This window comes from Carassius gibelio, chromosome A3 (genome assembly GCF_023724105.1).
Source record: "Carassius gibelio isolate Cgi1373 ecotype wild population from Czech Republic chromosome A3, carGib1.2-hapl.c, whole genome shotgun sequence".
Classification (NCBI taxonomy): domain Eukaryota; kingdom Metazoa; phylum Chordata; class Actinopteri; order Cypriniformes; family Cyprinidae; genus Carassius; species Carassius gibelio.
In genome coordinates, this window is record NC_068373.1 from 1,346,497 (window position 1) to 1,370,993 (window position 24,497).

The 24,497-nt window shown below is 38.0% G+C and overlaps 21 pseudogenes; all 21 read right to left on the reverse strand.

The window, feature by feature from the left end:
• Window positions 1–53: 53 nt before the first annotated feature.
• Window positions 54–172, reverse strand: LOC127963468 (uncharacterized; annotated as a pseudogene).
• Window positions 173–944: 772 nt separating this feature from the next.
• Window positions 945–1,063, reverse strand: LOC127963239 (uncharacterized; annotated as a pseudogene).
• An 84-nt stretch (window positions 1,064–1,147) lies between these two features.
• Window positions 1,148–1,266, reverse strand: LOC127959536 (uncharacterized; annotated as a pseudogene).
• Window positions 1,267–1,968: 702 nt separating this feature from the next.
• Window positions 1,969–2,087, reverse strand: LOC127958100 (uncharacterized; annotated as a pseudogene).
• Window positions 2,088–3,687: 1,600 nt separating this feature from the next.
• Window positions 3,688–3,806, reverse strand: LOC127962435 (uncharacterized; annotated as a pseudogene).
• Window positions 3,807–4,570: 764 nt separating this feature from the next.
• On the reverse strand, window positions 4,571–4,689 carry LOC127961409 (uncharacterized; annotated as a pseudogene).
• Window positions 4,690–5,543: 854 nt separating this feature from the next.
• LOC127961654 (uncharacterized) lies at window positions 5,544–5,662 on the reverse strand (annotated as a pseudogene).
• Window positions 5,663–6,495: 833 nt separating this feature from the next.
• Window positions 6,496–6,614, reverse strand: LOC127963521 (uncharacterized; annotated as a pseudogene).
• Window positions 6,615–7,386: 772 nt separating this feature from the next.
• Window positions 7,387–7,505, reverse strand: LOC127963244 (uncharacterized; annotated as a pseudogene).
• Window positions 7,506–7,589: 84 nt separating this feature from the next.
• Window positions 7,590–7,708, reverse strand: LOC127959594 (uncharacterized; annotated as a pseudogene).
• Window positions 7,709–8,411: 703 nt separating this feature from the next.
• On the reverse strand, window positions 8,412–8,530 carry LOC127958161 (uncharacterized; annotated as a pseudogene).
• A 6,917-nt stretch (window positions 8,531–15,447) lies between these two features.
• LOC127962491 (uncharacterized) lies at window positions 15,448–15,566 on the reverse strand (annotated as a pseudogene).
• A 972-nt stretch (window positions 15,567–16,538) lies between these two features.
• On the reverse strand, window positions 16,539–16,657 carry LOC127958224 (uncharacterized; annotated as a pseudogene).
• An 848-nt stretch (window positions 16,658–17,505) lies between these two features.
• On the reverse strand, window positions 17,506–17,624 carry LOC127961683 (uncharacterized; annotated as a pseudogene).
• Window positions 17,625–18,458: 834 nt separating this feature from the next.
• Window positions 18,459–18,577, reverse strand: LOC127963572 (uncharacterized; annotated as a pseudogene).
• Window positions 18,578–21,193: 2,616 nt separating this feature from the next.
• Window positions 21,194–21,312, reverse strand: LOC127963246 (uncharacterized; annotated as a pseudogene).
• An 84-nt stretch (window positions 21,313–21,396) lies between these two features.
• Window positions 21,397–21,515, reverse strand: LOC127959648 (uncharacterized; annotated as a pseudogene).
• A 504-nt stretch (window positions 21,516–22,019) lies between these two features.
• On the reverse strand, window positions 22,020–22,138 carry LOC127964223 (uncharacterized; annotated as a pseudogene).
• Window positions 22,139–22,218: 80 nt separating this feature from the next.
• Window positions 22,219–22,337, reverse strand: LOC127958285 (uncharacterized; annotated as a pseudogene).
• A 1,536-nt stretch (window positions 22,338–23,873) lies between these two features.
• LOC127961417 (uncharacterized) lies at window positions 23,874–23,992 on the reverse strand (annotated as a pseudogene).
• Window positions 23,993–24,076: 84 nt separating this feature from the next.
• On the reverse strand, window positions 24,077–24,195 carry LOC127966401 (uncharacterized; annotated as a pseudogene).
• Window positions 24,196–24,497: the final 302 nt, after the last annotated feature.

The following is a 24,497-nucleotide window of genomic DNA, read 5'->3' on the forward strand; positions in this document are numbered from 1 at the left end:
GATCAGCCAATCTAATCGCCGGTACATTATATAAGTAGGAAAGAAAACCCTAAAGCTTAAAGCACCTGGTATTCCCAGGCGGTCTCCCATCTAAGTACCAACCAGGCCAAAACCTGCTTAGCTTCCGAGAGCAGACGAGATCAGGCATAGCCAGGTTGTTATGGTCGCAAGCGAAGGCTGCTGCAAAGAGAGGACTATTTAAAGATCAGCCAATCAAATCGCCCATACATTAAGTAGGAATGAAAACCCAAAAGCTTACAGCACCTGGTATTCCGAGGCGGTCTCCCATCCAAGCACTAACCAGGCCAATACCTGCTAAGATTCAGTGATCGGGCATTGAATCTTTTTTTAAGATTATTATATAATTAGTAATAAATTTCCAATAATATTAGAGCACCTGGTATTCCAAGGCGGTCTCCCATTCAAACACTAAACAGGTCCATAGCTGCTAAGATTCAAAGATTGGGCATTGACTCTTTTTTTTTCAAGATTATTATATAATTAGTACAAATTTCCAAAAATATTACAGCAACTGGTATTCCGAGGTGGTCTCCCATCCAAGCACTAAACAGGTCCATACCTCCTAAGATTCAAAGATTGGGCATTGACTCTTTTTTTTTTTTTTTTTGCAAGATTATTATGTAATTAGTAAAAATTGCCAAAAATATTATAGGAACTGGTATTTCCAGGCCGTCTCCCATCCAAGTACTAAACAGGCAAAACCTGCTATTATTCAGAGATCGGGCATTGACTTTTTTTTTTTTTTTCTAGATTATTACATTATTTGTGAAAAATTTCAAAAAATCTTAAAGCAACTGGTATTACCAGGGGGTCTCCCATCCAATTACTAACCAGGCCCATACATGCTAAGATTCAGATATTGGGCATTGACTCTTCTTTTTTTCTTGCAAGATTATTATATAATTTGTGAAAAATTTCCAAAAATCTTACAGCACCTGGTATTACTAGGCAGTCCCCCATCCGAGTACTATCCAGGCCCAAACCTGCTTAGCTTCCGAGCTCAGACATGATCTGGCATAGCCAGGGTGGTATGGCCATGAGCGAAGACTGCTGCAAAGAGAGAGCTATTTAAAGATCAGCCAATCTAATCGCCGGTACATTATATAAGTAGGAAAGAAAACCCTAAAGCTTAAAGCACCTGGTATTCCCTGGTGGTCTCCCATCTAAGTACCAACCAGGCCCAAACCTGCTTAGCTTCCGAGAGCAGACGAGATCAGGCATAGCCAGGTTGTTATGGTCGCAAGCGAAGGCTGCTACAAAGAGAGGACTATTTAAAGATCAGCCAATCAAATCGCCCATACATTAAGTAGGAATGAAAACCCAAAAGCTTACAGCACCTGGTATTCCGAGGCGGTCTCCCATCCAAGCACTAACCAGGCCAATATCTGCTAAGATTCAGAGATCGGGCATTGACTCTTTTTTTTTTTTTTTTTTTTAAGATTATTATATAATTAGTAATAAATTTCCAATAATATTAGAGCACCTGGTATTCCAAGGCGGTCTCCCATCCAAACACTAAACAGGTCCATAGCTGCTAAGATTCAAAGATTGGGCATTGACTCTTTTTTTTTCAAGATTATTATATTATTAGTACAAATTTCCAAAAATATTACAGCAACTGGTATTCCGAGGCGGTCTCCCATCCAATTAATAACCAGGCCCATACCTGCTAAGATTCAAAGATTGGGCATTGACTCTTTTCTTTTTTCTTGCAAGATTATTATAGAATTTGTGAAAAATTTGCACAAATCTTACAGCACATGGTATTACTAGGCAGTTCCCCATCCAAGTACTAACCAGGCCCAAACCTGCTTAGCTTCCGAGCTCAGACATTATCTGGCATAGCCAGGGTGGTATGGCCATAAGCGTAGACTGCTGCAAAGAGTGGACTATTTAAAGATCAGCCAATCAAATCGCCCATACATTAAGTAGGAAAGAAAGCCCTAAAGCTTAAAGCACCTGGTATTCCCAGGCGGTCTCCCATCTAAGTACCAACCAGGCCCAAACCTGCTTAGCTTCCGAGAGCAGACGAGATCAGGCATAGCCAGGTTGTTATGGTCGCAAGCGAAGGCTGCTGCAAAGAGAGGACTATTTAAAGATCAGCCAATCAAATCGCCCATACATTAAGTAGGAATGAAAACCCAAAAGCTTACAGCACCTGGTATTCCGAGGCGGTCTCCCATCCAAGCACTAACCAGGCCAATACCTGCTAAGATTCAGAGATCGGGCATTGAATCTTTTTTAAGATTATTATATAACTAGTAATAAATTTCCAATAATATTAGAGCACCTGGTATTCCAAGGCGGTCTCCCATTCAAACACTAAACAGGTCCATAGCTGCTAAGATTCAAAGATTGGGCATTGACTCTTTTTTTTTTCAGGATTATTATATAATTAGTACAAATTTCCAAAAATATTACAGCAACTGGTATTCCGAGGCGGTCTCCCATCCAAGCACTAAACAGGTCTATACCTCCTAAGATTCAAAGATTGGGCATTGACTCTTTTTTTTTTTTTTTGCAAGATTATTATATAATTAGTAAAAATTGGCAAAAATATTACAGCAACTGGTATTTCCAGGCCGTCTCCCATCCAAGTACTAACCAGGCAAAACCTGCTATCATTCAGAGATCGGGCATTGACTTTTTTTTTTTTTTTCAAGATTATTATATAATTTGTGAAAAATTTGCAGAAATCTTAAAGCAACTGGTATTACTAGGCAGTCCCCCATCCGAGTACTAAACAGGCCCAAACCTGCTTAGCTTCCGAGCTCAGACATTATCTGGCATAGCCAGGGTGGTATGGCCATAAGCGAAGACTGCTGCAAAGAGAGAGCTATTTAAAGATCAGCCAATCAAATCGCCCATACATTAAGTAGGAATGAAAACTCAAAAGCTTACAGCACCTGGTATTCCGAGGCAGTCACCCATCCAAGCACTAACCAGGCCAATACCTGCTAAGATTCAGAGATCGGGCATTGATTCTTTTTTTTTTTTTTTTTTTTTTTTTAAGATTATTATATAATTAGTAATAAATTTCCAATAATATTAGATCACCTGGTATTCCAAGGCGGTCTCCCATCCAAACACTAAACAGGTCCATAGCTGCAAAGATTCAAAGATTGGGCATTGACTCTTTTTTTTTTTGCAAGATTATTATATAATTAGTACAAATTGCCAAAAATATTACAGCAACTGGTATTTCCAGGCCGTCTCCCATCCAAGTACTTACCAGGCAAAACCTGCTATTATTCAGAGATCGGGCATTGACTTTTTTTTTTTTTTCAAGATTATTATATAATTTGTGAAAAATTTGCAAAAATCTTAAAGCAACTGGTATTACCAGAGGGTCTCCTATCCAATTACTAACCAGGCCCATACCTGCTAAGATTCAGATATTGGGCATTGACTCTTTTCTTTTTTTCTTGCAAGATTATTATAGAATTTGTGAAAAATTTCCAAAAATCTTACATCACCTGGTATTACTAGGCAGTCCCCATCCAAGTACTAACCAGGCCCAAACCTGCTTAGCTTCCGAGCTCAGACATTATCTGGCATAGCCAGGGTGGTATGGCCATAAGCGAAGACTGCTGCAAAGAGAGAGCTATTTAAAGATCCGCCAATCTAATCGCCGGTACATTATATAAGTAGGAAAGAAAACCCTAAAGCTTAAAGCACCTGGTATTCCCAGGCGGTCTCCCATCTAAGTACCAACCAGGCCCAAACCTTCTTAGCTTCCGAGAGCAGACGAGATCAGGCATAGCCAGGTTGTTATGGTCGCAAGCGAAGGCTGCTGCAAAGAGAGGACTATTTAAAGATCAGCCAATCAAATCGCCCATACATTAAGTAGGAATGAAAACCCAAAAGCTTACAGCACCTGGTATTCCGAGGCGGTCTCCCATCCAAGCACTAACCAGGCCAATATCTGCTAAGATTCAGAGATCGGGCATTGAATCTTTTTTAAGATTATTATATAATTAGTAATAAATTTCCAATAATATTAGAGCACCTGGTATTCCAAGGCGGTCTCCCATCCAAACACTAAACAGGTCCATAGCTGCTAAGATTCAAAGATTGGGCATTGACTCTTTTTTTTTCAAGATTATTATATAATTAGTACAAATTTCCAAAAATATTACAGCAACTGGTATTCCGAGGCGGTCTCCCATCCAAGCACTAAACAGGTCCATACCTCCTAAAATTCAAAGATTGGGCATTGACTCTTTTTTTTTGCAAGATTATTATGTAATTATTAAAAATTGCCAAAAATATTATAGGAACTGGTATTTCCAGGCCGTCTCCCATCCAAGTACTAACCAGGCAAAACCTGCTATTATTCAGAGATCGGGCATTGACTTTTTTTTTTTTTTTCAAGATTATTACATAATTTGTGAAAAATTTCAAAAAATCTTAAAGCAACTGGTATTACCAGGGGGTCTCCCATCCAATTACTGAACCAGGCCCATACATGCTAAGATTCAGATATTGGGCATTGACTCTTCTTTTTTTCTTGCAAGATTATTATATAATTTGTGAAAAATTTCCAAAAATCTTACAGCACCTGGTATTACTAGGCAGTCCCCCATCCGAGTACTATCCAGGCCCAAACCTGCTTAGCTTCCGAGCTCAGACATGATCTGGCATAGCCAGGGTGGTATGGCCATAAGCGAAGACTGCTGCAAAGAGAGAGCTATTTAAAGATCAGCCAATCTAATCGCCGGTACATTATATAAGTAGGAAAGAAAACCCTAAAGCTTAAAGCACCTGGTATTCCCAGGCGGTCTCCCATCCAAGCACTAACCAGGCCAATACCTGCTAAGATTCAGAGATCGGGCATTGACTCTTTTTTTTTTTTTTTTTTTTTAGATTATTATATATTTAGTAATAAATTTCCAATAATATTAGAGCACCTGGTATTCCAAGGCGGTCTCCCATCCAAACACTAAACAGGTCCATAGCTGCAAAGATTCAAAGATTGGGCATTGACTCTTTTTTTTTTTGCAAGATTATTATATAATTAGTACAAATTGCCAAAAATATTACAGCAACTGGTATTTCCAGGCCGTCTCCCATCCAAGTACTTACCAGGCAAAACCTGCTATTATTCAGAGATCGGGCATTGACTTTTTTTTTTTTTTTTCAAGATTATTATATAATTTGTGAAAAATTTGCAAAAATCTTAAAGCAACTGGTATTACCAGAGGGTCTCCTATCCAATTACTAACCAGGCCCATACCTGCTAAGATTCAGATATTGGGCATTGACTCTTTTCTTTTTTTCTTGCAAGATTATTATAGAATTTGTGAAAAATTTCCAAAAATCTTACATCACCTGGTATTACTAGGCAGTCCCCCATCGAAGTACTAACCAGGCCCAAACCTGCTTAGCTTCCGAGCTCAGACATTATCTGGCATAGCCAGGGTGGTATGGCCATAAGCGAAGACTGCTGCAAAGAGAGAGCTATTTAAAGATCCGCCAATCTAATCGCCGGTACATTATATAAGTAGGAAAGAAAACCCTAAAGCTTAAAGCACCTGGTATTCCCAGGCGGTCTCCCATCTAAGTACCAACCAGGCCCAAACCTGCTTAGCTTCCGAGAGCAGACGAGATCAGGCATAGCCATGTTGTTATGGTCGCAAGCGAAGGCTGCTGCAAAGAGAGGACTATTTAAAGATCAGCCAATCAAATCGCCCATACATTAAGTAGGAATGAAAACCCAAAAGCTTACAGCACCTGGTATTCCGAGGCGGTCTCCCATCCAAGCACTAACCAGGCCAAAATCTGCTAAGATTCAGAGATCGGGCATTGAATCTTTTTTGAGATTATTATATAATTAGTAATAAATTTCCAATAATATTAGAGCACCTGGTATTCCAAGGCGGTCTCCCATCCAAACACTAAACAGGTCCATAGCTGCTAAGATTCAAAGATTGGGCATTGACTCTTTTTTTTTTCAAGATTATTATATAATTAGTACAAATTTCCAAAAATATTACAGCAACTGGTATTCCGAGGCGGTCTCCCATCCAAGCACTAACCAGGCAAAACCTGCTATTATTCAGAGATCGGGCATTGACTTTTTTTTTTTTTTTCAAGATTATTATATAATTTGTGAAAAATGTGCAAAAATCTTAAAGCAACTGGTATTACCAGAGGGTCTCCTATCCAATTACTAACCAGGCCCATACCTGCTAAGATTCAGATATTGGGCATTGACTCTTTTCTTTTTTTCTTGCAAGATTATTATAGACTTTGTGAAAAATTAGCAAAAATCTTACAGCACCTGGTATTACTAGGCAGTACCCCATCCAAGTACTAACCAGGCCCAAACCTGCTTAGCTTCCGAGCTCAGACATTATCTGGCATAGCCAGGGTGGTATGGCCATAAGCGAAGACTGCTGCAAAGAGAGAGCTATTTAAAGATCAGCCAATCTAATCGCCGGTACATTATATAAGTAGGAAAGAAAACCCTAAAGCTTAAAGCACCTGGTATTCCCAGGCGGTCTCCCATCTAAGTACCAACCAGGCCAAAACCTGCTTAGCTTCCGAGAGCAGACGAGATCAGGCATAGCCAGGTTGTTATGGTCGCAAGCGAAGGCTGCTGCAAAGAGAGGACTATTTAAAGATCAGCCAATCAAATCGCCCATACATTAAGTAGGAATGAAAACCCAAAAGCTTACAGCACCTGGTATTCCGAGGCGGTCTCCCATCCAAGCACTAACCAGGCCAATACCTGCTAAGATTCAGTGATCGGGCATTGAATCTTTTTTTAAGATTATTATATAATTAGTAATAAATTTCCAATAATATTAGAGCACCTGGTATTCCAAGGCGGTCTCCCATTCAAACACTAAACAGGTCCATAGCTGCTAAGATTCAAAGATTGGGCATTGACTCTTTTTTTTTCAAGATTATTATATAATTAGTACAAATTTCAAAAAATATTACAGCAACTGGTATTCCGAGGTGGTCTCCCATCCAAGCACTAAACAGGTCCATACCTCCTAAGATTCAAAGATTGGGCATTGACTCTTTTTTTTTTTTTTTTTGCAAGATTATTATGTAATTAGTAAAAATTGCCAAAAATATTATAGGAACTGGTATTTCCAGGCCGTCTCCCATCCAAGTACTAAACAGGCAAAACCTGCTATTATTCAGAGATCGGGCATTGACTTTTTTTTTTTTTTTCTAGATTATTACATAATTTGTGAAAAATTTCAAAAAATCTTAAAGCAACTGGTATTACCAGGGGGTCTCCCATCCAATTACTAACCAGGCCCATACATGCTAAGATTCAGATATTGGGCATTGACTCTTCTTTTTTTCTTGCAAGATTATTATATAATTTGTGAAAAATTTCCAAAAATCTTACAGCACCTGGTATTACTAGGCAGTCCCCCATCCGAGTACTATCCAGGCCCAAACCTGCTTAGCTTCCGAGCTCAGACATGATCTGGCATAGCCAGGGTGGTATGGCCATGAGCGAAGACTGCTGCAAAGAGAGAGCTATTTAAAGATCAGCCAATCTAATCGCCGGTACATTATATAAGTAGGAAAGAAAACCCTAAAGCTTAAAGCACCTGGTATTCCCTGGTGGTCTCCCATCTAAGTACCAACCAGGCCCAAACCTGCTTAGCTTCCGAGAGCAGACGAGATCAGGCATAGCCAGGTTGTTATGGTCGCAAGCGAAGGCTGCTGCAAAGAGAGGACTATTTAAAGATCAGCCAATCAAATCGCCCATACATTAAGTAGGAATGAAAACCCAAAAGCTTACAGCACCTGGTATTCCGAGGCGGTCTCCCATCCAAGCACTAACCAGGCCAATATCTGCTAAGATTCAGAGATCGGGCATTGACTCTTTTTTTTTTTTTTTTTTTTTAAGATTATTATATAATTAGTAATAAATTTCCAATAATATTAGAGCACCTGGTATTCCAAGGCGGTCTCCCATCCAAACACTAAACAGGTCCATAGCTGCTAAGATTCAAAGATTGGGCATTGACTCTTTTTTTTTCAAGATTATTATATTATTAGTACAAATTTCCAAAAATATTACAGCAACTGGTATTCCGAGGCGGTCTCCCATCCAATTAATAACCAGGCCCATACCTGCTAAGATTCAAAGATTGGGCATTGACTCTTTTCTTTTTTCTTGCAAGATTATTATAGAATTTGTGAAAAATTTGCACAAATCTTACAGCACCTGGTATTACTAGGCAGTTCCCCATCCAAGTACTAACCAGGCCCAAACCTGCTTAGCTTCCGAGCTCAGACATTATCTGGCATAGCCAGGGTGGTATGGCCATAAGCGTAGACTGCTGCAAAGAGTGGACTATTTAAAGATCAGCCAATCAAATCGCCCATACATTAAGTAGGAAAGAAAGCCCTAAAGCTTAAAGCACCTGGTATTCCCAGGCGGTCTCCCATCTAAGTACCAACCAGGCCCAAACCTGCTTAGCTTCCGAGAGCAGACGAGATCAGGCATAGCCAGGTTGTTATGGTCGCAAGCGAAGGCTGCTGCAAAGAGAGGACTATTTAAAGATCAGCCAATCAAATCGCCCATACATTAAGTAGGAATGAAAACCCAAAAGCTTACAGCACCTGGTATTCCGAGGCGGTCTCCCATCCAAGCACTAACCAGGCCAATAACTGCTAAGATTCAGAGATCGGGCATTGAATCTTTTTTAAGATTATTATATAACTAGTAATAAATTTCCAATAAATTAGAGCACCTGGTATTCCAAGGCGGTCTCCCATTCAAACACTAAACAGGTCCATAGCTGCTAAGATTCAAAGATTGGGCATTGACTCTTTTTTTTTTCAGGATTATTATATAATTAGTACAAATTTCCAAAAATATTACAGCAACTGGTATTCCGAGGCGGTCTCCCATCCAAGCACTAAACAGGTCTATACCTCCTAAGATTCAAAGATTGGGCATTGACTCTTTTTTTTTTTTTTTGCAAGATTATTATATAATTAGTAAAAATTGGCAAAAATATTACAGCAACTGGTATTTCCAGGCCGTCTCCCATCCAAGTACTAACCAGGCAAAACCTGCTATCATTCAGAGATCGGGCATTGACTTTTTTTTTTTTTTTTCAAGATTATTATATAATTTGTGAAAAATTTGCAGAAATCTTAAAGCAACTGGTATTACTAGGCAGTCCCCCATCCGAGTACTAAACAGGCCCAAACCTGCTTAGCTTCCGAGCTCAGACATTATCTGGCATAGCTTTTTTATTTATTTATTTTTTTTTTTTTTATTTAGTAAGCATAATTTTTACATGCAATCAAATAAACATTAGAAAAAAACTAAACAACATCCTTTTCAGGCATGGCAATATGCATTTGACCAAGAATACACACAACATCTTTTGTAAATATTTTGTAAAAATTCCCCACCTTGTTTTCTAATTTAAAATAATTATACAATATTTGAACATAGTCTTCCACCATCCTTTTAAACAGTAACCACAAATTTAAAATAAAATGCCTGTTTTTAGCCACATTTCTCCTTTTCCAAACTGCCTTTTTTGCCAAAATTAATAATAAATTAATTAGTTTCTTATTTGCATTATTCTCATTCATTCCTAACATAAAATTCATCTCCCAGTTCAAATCCCCCTTATTATCCCTCAAAGCATTAATTGTCTCTTTTAGTTCTTTAAAAAATGGGGTCAGTTTCTCACAATATAAAAACAAGTGTAAAATACCTTCATCAGCATTTTTACATACTTTGCACTGCGCATTTGTTTCTTTTTTCATTAAACACAATCGCATTTCAGTAAAAACCACATTGTGTCTTATAAAATAATCCAAACATTCTAGTTCCACATCCAACCATTGCCATTTTAGGATCTTCCAAATATCTTTCTCATTGACTTCATTAAAATGCCTCATCCAAAATACATTAGCAATAGGTTTTTTAAAAACTGAATTTCTAAAAAAACAGTAAAACATTCCAACAGTTCCCAAATTTAAGTCAACCCACTTATCTTTCCATCTGAAAAACACATCCATTTTGTTTTCATTTCTCCCCCCTTTGCTTATTTCATCCAGCCATTGCCTTGGGATTGCCTTTTTTACATCCTCATATTGTCTTCTTAAACCTGACATATTAAAATCCTCCTTCTCCTCTTCCATAGCATCTATAATGACCTGCAAAGGTAAAAATCCCTCTTTATATTCCCATAAAACATCTCGTATTTTTAAAATTCCCACCTTCATCCATTTTTTTAAATAAATATCCTGCTCTTGTAGCTTTATCTTTCCATTCAGAAACAGAGGTTGATTTAAAACAACTTCCCTACCCTTTGGATTAAAATCAACCTCTGTTAAAAAAAGTCTCCAAGCACTTAAAACTTCCTGATAAAATCCTGGTATACCCTCTAGCATCCAATTTTTGAGTTTCATCCATAAAATATTATCCCCCAATTTAAAATTCCCACATTTATTTAGATAAAAACCCATCATTTTTTTCCATTCAGCTTTGTTTGTCCTATCCAGATATTTTTTAACAACTTTCACCCTCATACTTTTCATTTTTTGTTCAACATCCACTAAACCCATCCCTCCCTCATCCAGCTGCCCTATTAATGTAAAATAAGCAATCCTTGGAGGCTTTTTATCCCATAAAAACTCTAAAACACATTTCTTTATCCTTTTTAAAACCCAGTTTGGCAATGGCATCACATGTAAAACATACCACATTTTAGACAACATTAACAAATTCACAATTAATATTTTTCCCCTCAAACTTAAAAACATGCTTCTCCAAAAAATCAGCCTTCTCTCCATTCCACCTACTATCCCTTCCCACATATTATCTACTGCCACTTTTTCATTCTTTGCTAAAACCACCCCTAAAATCTTTATTTCCTGTACCTCCATAAACTTAAACACCCCTGTTAAATCCACTACCCCTCCAAATTTCATATACACAGTTTTTTCTTCATTGATTTTTGCACCCGTCCCATCACAATAGTATTGCATTTTTTCCATAACCTTTTTAACGCTTTCCATATTTTCCACCACAACTGTTGTATCATCTGCGTATTGAAAGATTTTCTTAAATTCCCCTTCCTCTTCCATATTTATTCCTTTTATTCCTTCCTCCTTATTTATTAAAAGTCCTAAAGGTTCCGCCACCAAAGAATAAAGCTGTGCTGATAACGGACACCCCTGCCTTATGGACCTTAAAACTTTAAAAGGTTGACTTAAAAATCCATTACATTTTACTTTCGTTAAGATATCCTTGTATAAAATTGCAATCCATTTAATAAAATTTTCCCCAAACCCGAACTTCTTTAAAACAGAAAATACGAATTTATGCTCCACTCTATCAAATGCTTTTTCAAAATCCAACCTAATAACATATGCTTTCCTTTCCTTTTCTTTTATATAACCTATTATGTCTCTTATGCTACTTGTAATGTCTGCTATGTCCCTCCCTTTTACACCATATGCTTGATTAGTTTCAATTATACTTGGCATTACATTCTTCAATCTATTAGCTAAAACTTTAGCTAAAATCTTAAAATCAGTATTTAGCATTGTGATGGGTCTAAAATTCTTCAAATTTGTTTTATCACCTTGTCTCTTATAAATTATTTTCATTAAACCTAACCCCATTCTTGGATTGACTCCTTCTTCCCTAAAAATATCATCATAAATTCCCTTTAAAATCACACTGAGTTTTTCTTTAAAAACTTTGTAAAATTCACTTCCAATACCATCTATTCCTGGACTCTTTTTTACTCTTAGGGAGTTTATAGCTTGTATAATTTCTTCTGTTTCTATCTCTTTTTCACAGTCTGTTTTATCTTCTTCTCCAACTTTCCTAGTTATCCTTTGCAACAAAACATTTCCCTTCTCCTCATCCACCCCTTCTGATTTAAAAAGCTTTTCATAAAAAGTCTCTATTTCTTTTAAAATCTCTCCTGCATTAAAAACCGACTGGCCATCTCTGTCTTTAAGCTCTTTGATCATTTCAGCTTTTCCTCTACTTTTTTCGAGATTAAAAAAGAATCTGTTACATTTTTCCCCCTCTATTGTGTATTTAGCTTTACTTCTTAACATCGCTCCCTTGCATTTGTCTTCCTCCATTTTTTTCAGCTTCTCCTCCATTTCAAACACTTTTTGCACATTTACTTCGTTTTTGTTTAACTCTTCTTTTAACATTCTTCTTATTTCTTTTTCCTTTGTCCTTTTCACCTTTTGCAGTATCCTACAGTAATTTATTGAATATTTCTTTATTTCAAATTTCACATTTTCCCACCATTGTCTTTTATCTTCTAAATACATTGCATCTTTTATTTCCTCATCTAATATATTCTCTATCCCATTTTTAAAACTTTCATGATTTAAGATTTCTGTATTTAAAATCCATACCCCAGGCCCTTTCCTTTCCCTTTTAAAATCCATCCTCATTAAAACCATTTTATGATCACTTAAAGTTGTTTCTTTATAAAGTACATCATCAATAAAGCAATCCAAATTTCTTGTGCTCAAAAAATAATCTATCCTAGTTTGGCACATAAAATTCCCAACTAACTGTTTTCTTGAATATTCTCTCTTCTTTTCATTTCTTTCTCTCCAAACATCAATCATATTTTTTTCTTCCATCAATAATTTAAGTTCCTTCCTTCCACCGTCCGTCCTAAAAACCATCCCATTAGCCATGTCTATTTTGCTAAAAACAGTATTAAAATCCCCTGCAACAACCACCCTTTTCCATTTCTCCATTATGTCTCTTAAAACATTAAAATACATTTTCTTATCCTTTTCCTCATTTGGTGCATGTACATTTACTACAATAAATTTTTCATCCTCAAAATCAATTTCTACTGCAATACATTTCCCTTTTTTATCATCATATATTTGTTTTGTCATAATAGCTTTCCCTTTTTTAATCAAAATAGCCACTCCTCCTCCCAGACTTTTCTCCCCGTTACTAAAAAATATTTCCCCATCCCATCTTCTTTTAAAATCTTCCATTACATTTCCTTTCCAGTTAGTTTCTTGCAATAAAATCATATCATCATTTTTACACAACTCTTTCACCTTTTCAAATTTCAAAACATTCAATAAGCCTCTTGCATTAAAGGACACAATTCTCAACACCATAAAGTAAAACAAAAAAGATAAAATCCCCATCTTGTTAGTCCATATCTTCTCCCTCTTCTACAATTCCACCACTGTCCTGATTTTCAGTAAACACTTCCTTCACCACTCTTTTCCTTGCTTTTTCAATATTTGGTGTTACCTTTTTCACTCTTCTTCTTTTGTTCGATGCCCCCGTGCTCCCACCATCCGTGATGTTTCCACTCTCAATGTCTAGCTCACCTTCTTCGTTGACTCCTTCTTGTTCCTCCACTTTGTCTAGTATATTCTGTATACTCGCAGTTATCTGCATTGGTGTCCATGTCTCTTCCTCTTCCTGTGTCAATGTTGTTAATTCATGTCCATTTTCTATGTTCTTTTCCTTTGATTTTTCTACGTCCTCCTGTTGCTCATCCTCATTATCATTCTCATGCATCTGCCCGCTCACCTGATCCTCTTCCTGTTGCTCATTGTTCATCCAGCATTCACATTTTTCCAAAGTAATTTTACAGTCTGGGCACCTCAGCGCAGTACAGTCTCTCGCAAAATGGCCTCTTTCCGAGCATTTGTGACATTTGAAGTCCGGACAGTCCTTCATTATATGTTCAGGGCTCATACACAGTCTACAGGTCTTGACCTGCTTACTGTGTATCACCCTAAAGTATTGAGGACCTCCCTCTGTCTCCATCCTTGTGCTGTAAGGTAAAGAAGCCACTTCCTTTGGAAAACGCACTCTTAGGAACCTCGTTCCATCTTCTATGTGGGTGCCCGAGTAGAATCTCCTTCTTATTTGAGAAATGGGTGTTACTCCCCATCCTTCAAGCTTATTTAAAATCTCCTGGTCACTCATGTATGCAGGCAAATGCATGAACGAGACAACAAAGTCTCTGTTGTGTAACTTTTTAATTTCACAAATTTTACCTTTAATTGTTAGTCCATCAACCAGTTTCTCAGTGTCCTCTTCATGCTCCAATGTAATCTCATATTCCCTCATCTGCTTAGGTCGTATTGCTAAAATTCTTGTTACTTCAATCTTTTCTGTTAATGCTTTTATAATATCCTCTGCTCTGCCATCTTGTACCTCCGACAAATCCACCACCACAATCGCTTCTTTTGTGTAAATCCTCTTATCAGTTATTTCATTGTAATCCTTTTCTCTTTGTCGATAACCCAGTCCATTTTCTACTTGCCTCCGTGTTCCTCGTGTCAAATCCATGTCAGTTGCCATTAATCCTTCCATTTTACAAAAAACAAACCACGACAGATCCCTCCCAAACAGCAGAGCTGTTGGGAGGACACAGATAAAACAAAAATAACAAAAAAACTACAAACAAAAACACTTATTTTAACCAAACAAAATAACAAAACACAAAAAGTTTGGGTGAACCTCCCTCACCCCTCTCTGGCCCAATCACTTCCTGTTTTGCTCACTAGTGCCTCTAGTGCGCTCAGGGTGGTATGGCCATAAGCGAAGACTGCTGCAAAGAGAGAGCTATTTAAAGATCAGCCAATCAAATCGCCCATACATTAAGTAGGAATGAAAACCCAAAAGCTTACAGCACCTGGTATTCCGAGGCAGTCACCCATCCAAGCACTAACCAGGCCAATACCTGCTAAGATTCAGAGATCGGGCATTGATTCTTTTTTTTTTTTTTTTTTTTTTTTTTAGATTATTATATAATTAGTAATAAATTTCCAATAATATTAGATCACCTGGTATTCCAAGGCGGTCTCCCATCCAAACACTAAACAGGTCCATAGCTGCAAAGATTCAAAGATTGGGCATTGACTCTTTTTTTTTTTGCAAGATTATTATATAATTAGTACAAATTGCCAAAAATATTACAGCAACTGGTATTTCCAGGCCGTCTCCCATCCAAGTACTTACCAGGCAAAACCTGCTATTATTCAGAGATCGGGCATTGACTTTTTTTTTTTTTTCAAGATTATTATATAATTTGTGAAAAATTTGCAAAAATCTTAAAGCAACTGGTATTACCAGAGGGTCTCCTATCCAATTACTAACCAGGCCCATACCTGCTAAGATTCAGATATTGGGCATTGACTCTTTTCTTTTTTTCTTGCAAGATTATTATAGAATTTGTGAAAAATTTCCAAAAATCTTACATCACCTGGTATTACTAGGCAGTCCCCATCCAAGTACTAACCAGGCCCAAACCTGCTTAGCTTCCGAGCTCAGACATTATCTGGCATAGCCAGGGTGGTATGGCCATAAGCGAAGACTGCTGCAAAGAGAGAGCTATTTAAAGATCCGCCAATCTAATCGCCGGTACATTATATAAGTAGGAAAGAAAACCCTAAAGCTTAAAGCACCTGGTATTCCCAGGCGGTCTCCCATCTAAGTACCAACCAGGCCCAAACCTTCTTAGCTTCCGAGAGCAGACGAGATCAGGCATAGCCAGGTTGTTATGGTCGCAAGCGAAGGCTGCTGCAAAGAGAGGACTATTTAAAGATCAGCCAATCAAATCGCCCATACATTAAGTAGGAATGAAAACCCAAAAGCTTACAGCACCTGGTATTCCGAGGCGGTCTCCCATCCAAGCACTAACCAGGCCAATATCTGCTAAGATTCAGAGATCGGGCATTGAATCTTTTTTAAGATTATTATATAATTAGTAATAAATTTCCAATAATATTAGAGCACCTGGTATTCCAAGGCGGTCTCCCATCCAAACACTAAACAGGTCCATAGCTGCTAAGATTCAAAGATTGGGCATTGACTCTTTTTTTTCAAGATTATTATATATATTTAGTAATAAATTTCCAATAATATTAGAGCACCTGGTATTCCAAGGCGGTCTCCCATCCAAACACTAAACAGGTCCATAGCTGCAAAGATTCAAAGATTGGGCATTGACTCTTTTTTTTTTGCAAGATTATTATGTAATTATTAAAAATTGCCAAAAATATTATAGGAACTGGTATTTCCAGGCCGTCTCCCATCCAAGTACTTACCAGGCAAAACCTGCTATTATTCAGAGATCGGGCATTGACTTTTTTTTTTTTTTTTCAAGATTATTATATAATTTGTGAAAAATTTGCAAAAATCTTAAAGCAACTGGTATTACCAGAGGGTCTCCTATCCAATTACTAACCAGGCCCATACCTGCTAAGATTCAGATATTGGGCATTGACTCTTTTCTTTTTTTCTTGCAAGATTATTATAGAATTTGTGAAAAATTTCCAAAAATCTTACATCACCTGGTATTACTAGGCAGTCCCCCATCGAAGTACTAACCAGGCCCAAACCTGCTTAGCTTCCGAGCTCAGACATTATCTGGCATAGCCAGGGTGGTATGGCCATAAGCGAAGACTGCTGCAAAGAGAGAGCTATTTAAAGATCCGCCAATCTAATCGCCGGTACATTATATAAGTAGGAAAGAAAACCCTAAAGCTTAAAGCACCTGGTATTCCCAGGCGGTCTCCCATCTAAGTACCAACCAGGCCCAAACCTGCTTAGCTTCCGAGAGCAGACGAGATCAGGCATAGCCAGGTTGTTATGGTCGCAAGCGAAGTCTGCTGGAAAGAGAGGACTATTTAAAGATCAGCCAATCAAATCGCCCATACATTAAGTAGGAAAGAAAACCCAAAAGCTTACAGCACCTGGTATTCCGAGGCGGTCTCCCATCCAAGCACTAACCAGGCCAATACCTGCTAAGATTCAGAGATCGGGCATTGACTCTTTTTTTTTTTTTTTTTTTTAGATTATTATATATTTAGTAATAAATTTCCAATAATATTAGAGCACCTGGTATTCCAAGGCGGTCTCCCATCCAAACACTAAACAGGTCCATAGCTGCAAAGATTCAAAGATTGGGCATTGACTCTTTTTTTTTTGCAAGATTATTATATAATTAGTACAAATTGCCAAAAATATTACAGCAACTGGTATTTCCAGGCCGTCTCCCATCCAAGTACTTACCAGGCAAAACCTGCTATTATTCAGAGATCGGGCATTGACTTTTTTTTTTTTTTTTCAAGATTATTATATAATTTGTGAAAAATTTGCAAAAATCTTAAAGCAACTGGTATTACCAGAGGGTCTCCTATCCAATTACTAACCAGGCCCATACCTGCTAAGATTCAGATATTGGGCATTGACTCTTTTCTTTTTTTCTTGCAAGATTATTATAGAATTTGTGAAAAATTTCCAAAAATCTTACATCACCTGGTATTACTAGGCAGTCCCCCATCGAAGTACTAACCAGGCCCAAACCTGCTTAGCTTCCGAGCTCAGACATTATCTGGCATAGCCAGGGTGGTATGGCCATAAGCGAAGACTGCTGCAAAGAGAGAGCTATTTAAAGATCCGCCAATCTAATCGCCGGTACATTATATAAGTAGGAAAGAAAACCCTAAAGCTTAAAGCACCTGGTATTCCCAGGCGGTCTCCCATCTAAGTACCAACCAGGCCCAAACCTGCTTAGCTTCCGAGAGCAGACTAGATCAGGCATAGCCATGTTGTTATGGTCGCAAGCGAAGGCTGCTGCAAAGAGAGGACTATTTAAAGATCAGCCAATCAAATCGCCCATACATTAAGTAGGAATGAAAACCCAAAAGCTTACAGCACCTGGTATTCCGAGGCGGTCTCCCATCCAAGCACTAACCAGGCCAAAATCTGCTAAGATTCAGAGATCGGGCATTGAATCTTTTTTGAGATTATTATATAATTAGTAATAAATTTCCAATAATATTAGAGCACCTGGTATTCCAAGGCGGTCTCCCATCCAAACACTAAACAGGTCCATAGCTGCTAAGATTCAAAGATTGGGCATTGACTCTTTTTTTTTTCAAGATTATTATATAATTAGTACAAATTTCCAAAAATATTACAGCAACTGGTATTCCGAGGCGGTCTCCCATCCAAGCACTAACCAGGCAAAACCTGCTATTATTCAGAGATCGGGCATTGACTTTTTTTTTTTTTTTTCAAGATTATTATATAATTTGTGAAAAATGTGCAAAAATCTTAAAGCAACTGGTATTACCAGAGGGTCTCCTATCCAATTACTAACCAGGCCCATACCTGCTAAGATTCAGATATTGGGCATTGACTCTTTTCTTTTTTTCTTGCAAGATTATTATAGACTTTGTGAAAAATTAGCAAAAATCTTACAGCACCTGGTATTACTAGGCAGTACCCCATCCAAGTACTAACCAGGCCCAAACCTGCTTAGCTTCCGAGCTCAGACATTATCTGGCATAGCCAGGGTGGTATGGCCATAAGCGAAGACTGCTGCAAAGAGAGAGCTATTTAAAGATCAGCCAATCTAATCGCCGGTACATTATATAAGTAGGAAAGAAAACCCTAAAGCTTAAAGCACCTGGTATTCCCAGGCGGTCTCCCATCTAAGTACCAACCAGGCCAAAACCTGCTTAGCTTCCGAGAGCAGACGAGATCAGGCATAGCCAGGTTGTTATGGTCGCAAGCGAAGGCTGCTGCAAAGAGAGGACTATTTAAAGATCAGCCAATCAAATCGCCCATACATTAAGTAGGAATGAAAACCCAAAAGCTTACAGCACCTGGTATTCCGAGGCGGTCTCCCATCCAAGCACTAACCAGGCCAATACCTGCTAAGATTCAGTGATCGGGCATTGAATCTTTTTTAAGATTATTATATAATTAGTAGAGTTGTTCCGATTCCGATACTAGTATCGGAAATATCTCCGATACCACAACAAATTCTGGCATCGGCATCGGCGAGTACATGAACCCATATACCGATCCGATACCATTTTCTTAAAAAAGACCTAGTTATGACCGCAAGCTTTGCCTAACCGCTGCACGGTTCTTCTTCGCTGCTCAAAATGCATTGAAAACACAGGAAGTTGTGCTGTGTTGCCACAAGCAACCCCTGTTTAGAGCAGCGAAGAAGAAATGAAAACGCGTTAGCAGCCCTTATCTATATATGACTGGATCACTCATCACATTCTAAACTGCCAAAAGACAGTGAAGCCGCTACTATATTATAGATCAGTGGTTAGCAGTATGTCTCTGTAGTACCGGTAGTTACAGACTCTCGAGTATATTCAGTACCGGCAACTGCGTTCAGTCGCTTCCGTGTAAGTCAAAACGCAGGGCTCCAGACAGTAGCCGAATATATACTAGTGTCTGTGAATATTAAACTGCAAAATACTATTTAAATATTACTCCCGCAAAATCTACATCTCTGTGGGTGACTGGCACAGATGCGCGAGAGCTCGCTGTTTTGTAGTCTCTGCTGTGTGTCATGAGGACACGAACGCATAAACCGTCACTTCATGAGAATTTACCGTTTCATTTGAGAATACTGTCATATCATAAACACAGACACTCAAAGATCTTCATGGCAGCCCATTAAAATAAATGTTTGGTTTACATGAGTAAATTGACAATATATAAAGCTACTGTTGTAGCCTACAGTAATAATAATACATCTCTATAATAATAATAATTATGCCTAGATGGTTGCTTGTTTTTTACTTGTTTTTTACTTGTTAGAGATTATCTGATTAATAGATCTTTTTTTATATTCCTAGACTTATTTGTTGCAGTTTTTTTATACAGTTATATTGTAAAACTTAAATACCTTTTTTAGTTTGCGGTGTTAGATTTTTGGCTGCATTTGAAGTTCTTTTTTGCATAAGAAAATAAATAATACTGTCAAATTCATGTTAGATAATAAAAATACTGTAATAAATACAGTAGTTCACCATGTATTTGTTCATGTTTTATTGAGGGATCTGTCTGAAGCACACCATAAAAAAATTCTAGCAATTTACACAGGGCTAGTAGTATATACAGCTGTATATACAGATATACACCCAGGTATCGGATCAGTACTCGGTATCGGCCGATACCCTGAGCCCAGGTATCGGAATCGGTATCGGGAAGAGAAAAAGGGTATCGGAACATCTCTAATAATTAGTAATAAATTTCCAATAATATTAGAGCACCTGGTATTCCAAGGCGGTCTCCCATTCAAACACTAAACAGGTCCATAGCTGCTAAGATTCAAAGATTGGGCATTGACTCTTTTTTTTTTCAAGATTATTATATAATTAGTACAAATTTCCAAAAATATTACAGCAACTGGTATTCCGAGGTGGTCTCCCATCCAAGCACTAAACAGGTCCATACCTCCTAAGATTCAAAGATTGGGCATTGACTCTTTTTTTTTTTTTTTTTTTGCAAGATTATTATGTAATTAGTAAAAATTGCCAAAAATATTATAGGAACTGGTATTTCCAGGCCGTCTCCCATCCAAGTACTAAACAGGCAAAACCTGCTATTATTCAGAGATCGGGCATTGACTTTTTTTTTTTTTTTCTAGATTATTACATAATTTGTGAAAAATTTCAAAAAATCTTAAAGCAACTGGTATTACCAGGGGGTCTCCCATCCAATTACTAACCAGGCCCATACATGCTAAGATTCAGATATTGGGCATTGACTCTTCTTTTTTTCTTGCAAGATTATTATATAATTAGTAATAAATTTGCAATCATATTAGAGCACCTGGTATTCCAAGGCGGTCTCCCATCCAAACACTAAACAGGTCCATAGCTGCTAAGATTCAAAGATTGGGCATTGACTCTTTTTTTTTTCAAGATTATTATATAATTAGTACAAATTTCCAAAAATATTACAGCAACTGGTATTCCGAGGTGGTCTCCCATCCAAGCACTAAACAGGTCCATACCTCCTAAGATTCAAAGATTGGGCATTGACTCTTTTTTTTTTTTTTTTTTGCAAGATTATTATGTAATTAGTAAAAATTGCCAAAAATATTATAGGAACTGGTATTTCCAGGCCGTCTCCCATCCAAGTACTAAACAGGCAAAACCTGCTATTATTCAGAGATCGGGCATTGACTTTTTTTTTTTTTTTCTAGATTATTACATAATTTGTGAAAAATTTCAAAAAATCTTAAAGCAACTGGTATTACCAGGGGGTCTCCCATCCAATTACTAACCAGGCCCATACATGCTAAGATTCAGATATTGGGCATTGACTCTTCTTTTTTTCTTGCAAGATTATTATATAATTTGTGAAAAATTTCCAAAAATCTTACAGCACCTGGTATTACTAGGCAGTCCCCCATCCGAGTACTATCCAGGCCCAAACCTGCTTAGCTTCCGAGCTCAGACATGATCTGGCATAGCCAGGGTGGTATGGCCATGAGCGAAGACTGCTGCAAAGAGAGAGCTATTTAAAGATCAGCCAATCTAATCGCCGGTACATTATATAAGTAGGAAAGAAAACCCTAAAGCTTAAAGCACCTGGTATTCCCTGGTGGTCTCCCATCTAAGTACCAACCAGGCCCAAACCTGCTTAGCTTCCGAGAGCAGACGAGATCAGGCATAGCCAGGTTGTTATGGTCGCAAGCGAAGGCTGCTGCAAAGAGAGGACTATTTAAAGATCAGCCAATCAAATCGCCCATACATTAAGTAGGAATGAAAACCCAAAAGCTTACAGCACCTGGTATTCCGAGGCGGTCTCCCATCCAAGCACTAACCAGGCCAATATCTGCTAAGATTCAGAGATCGGGCATTGACTCTTTTTTTTTTTTTTTTTTTTTAAGATTATTATATAATTAGTAATAAATTTCCAATAATATTAGAGCACCTGGTATTCCAAGGCGGTCTCCCATCCAAACACTAAACAGGTCCATAGCTGCTAAGATTCAAAGATTGGGCATTGACTCTTTTTTTTTCAAGATTATTATATTATTAGTACAAATTTCCAAAAATATTACAGCAACTGGTATTCCGAGGCGGTCTCCCATCCAATTAATAACCAGGCCCATACCTGCTAAGATTCAAAGATTGGGCATTGACTCTTTTCTTTTTTCTTGCAAGATTATTATAGAATTTGTGAAAAATTTGCACAAATCTTACAGCACCTGGTATTACTAGGCAGTCCCCCATCCAAGTACTAACCAGGCCCAAACCTGCTTAGCTTCCGAGCTCAGACATTATCTGGCATAGCCAGGGTGGTATGGCCATAAGCGTAGACTGCTGCAAAGAGTGGACTATTTAAAGATCAGCCAATCAAATCGCCCATACATTAAGTAGGAAAGAAAGCCCTAAAGCTTAAAGCACCTGGTATTCCCAGGCGGTCTCCCATCTAAGTACCAACCAGGCCCAAACCTGCTTAGCTTCCGAGAGCAGACGAGATCAGGCATAGCCAGGTTGTTATGGTCGCAAGCGAAGGCTGCTGCAAAGAGAGGACTATTTAAAGATCAGCCAATCAAATCGCCCATACATTAAGTAGGAATGAAAACCCAAAAGCTTACAGCACCTGGTATTCCGAGGCGGTCTCCCATCCAAGCACTAACCAGGCCAATACCTGCTAAGATTCAGAGATCGGGCATTGAATCTTTTTTAAGATTATTATATAACTAGTAATAAATTTCCAATAATATTAGAGCACCTGGTATTCCAAGGCGGTCTCCCATTCAAACACTAAACAGGTCCATAGCTGCTAAGATTCAAAGATTGGGCATTGACTCTTTTTTTTTTCAAGATTATTATATAATTAGTACAAATTTCCAAAAATATTACAGCAACTGGTATTCCGAGGCGGTCTCCCATCCAAGCACTAAACAGGTCTATACCTCCTAAGATTCAAAGATTGGGCATTGACTCTTTTTTTATTTTTTTGCAAGATTATTATATAATTAGTAAAAATTGGCAAAAATATTACAGCAACTGGTATTTCCAGGCCGTCTCCCATCCAAGTACTAACCAGGCAAAACCTGCTATCATTCAGAGATCGGGCATTGACTTTTTTTTTTTTGTTTTCAAGATTATTATATAATTTGTGAAAAATTTGCAGAAATCTTAAAGCAACTGGTATTACTAGGCAGTCCCCCATCCGAGTACTAAACAGGCCCAAACCTGCTTAGCTTCCGAGCTCAGACATTATCTGGCATAGCCAGGGTGGTATGGCCATAAGCGAAGACTGCTGCAAAGAGAGAGCTATTTAAAGATCAGCCAATCAAATCGCCCATACATTAAGTAGGAATGAAAACCCAAAAGCTTTCAGCACCTGGTATTCCGAGGCGGTCTCCCATCCAAGCACTAACCAGGCCAATACCTGCTAAGATTCAGAGATCGGGCATTGACTCTTTTTTTTTTTTTTTTTTTTTAAGATTATTATATAATTAGTAATAAATTTCCAATAATATTAGAGCACCTGGTATTCCGAGGCGGTCTCCCATCCAAACACTAAACAGGTCCATAGCTGCTAAGATTCAAAGATTTGGGCATTGACTCTTTTTTTTCAAGATTATTATATAATTAGTACAAATTTCCAAAAAAATTACAGCAACTGGTATTCCGAGGCGGTCTCCCATCCAAGCACTAAACAGGTCCATACCTCCTAAGATTCAAAGATTGGGCATTGACTCTTTTTTTTTTTTTTTGCAAGATTATTATGTAATTAGTAAAAATTACCAAAAATATTATAGGAACTGATATTTCCAGGCCGTCTCCCATCCAAGTACTAACCAGGCAAAACCTGCTATTATTCAGAGATCGGGCATTGACTTTTTTTTTTTTTTTTTCAAGATTATTACATAATTTGTGAAAAATTTCAAAAAATCTTAAAGCAACTGGTATTACCAGGGGGTCTCCCATCCAATTACTAACCAGGCCCATACATGCTAAGATTCAGATATTGGGCATTGACTCTTCTTTTTTTCTTGCAAGATTATTATATAATTTGTGAAAAATTTCCAAAAATCTTACAGCACCTGGTATTACTAGGCAGTCCCCCATCCGAGTACTATCCAGGCCCAAACCTGCTTAGCTTCCGAGCTCAGACATGATCTGGCATAGCCAGGGTGGTATGGCCATAAGCGAAGACTGCTGCAAAGAGAGAGCTATTTAAAGATCAGCCAATCTAATCGCCGGTACATTATATAAGTAGGAAAGAAAACCCTAAAGCTTAAAGCACCTGGTATTCCCAGGCGGTCTCCCATCTAAGTACCAACCAGGCCCAAACCTGCTTAGCTTCCGAGAGCAGACGAGATCAGGCATAACCAGGTTGTTATGGTCGCAAGCGAAGGCTGCTGCAAAGAGAGGACTATTTAAAGATCAGCCAATCAAATCGCCCATACATTAAGTAGGAATGAAAACCCAAAAGCTTACAGCACCTGGTATTCCGAGGCGGTCTCACATCCAAGCACTAACCAGGCCAATATCTGCTAAGATTCAGAGATCGGGCATTGACTCTTTTTTTTTTTTTTTTTTTTAAGATTATTATATAATTAGTAATAAATTTCCAATAATATTAGAGCACCTGGTATTCCAAGGCGGTCTCCCATCCAAACACTAAACAGGTCCATACCTCCTAAGATTCAAAG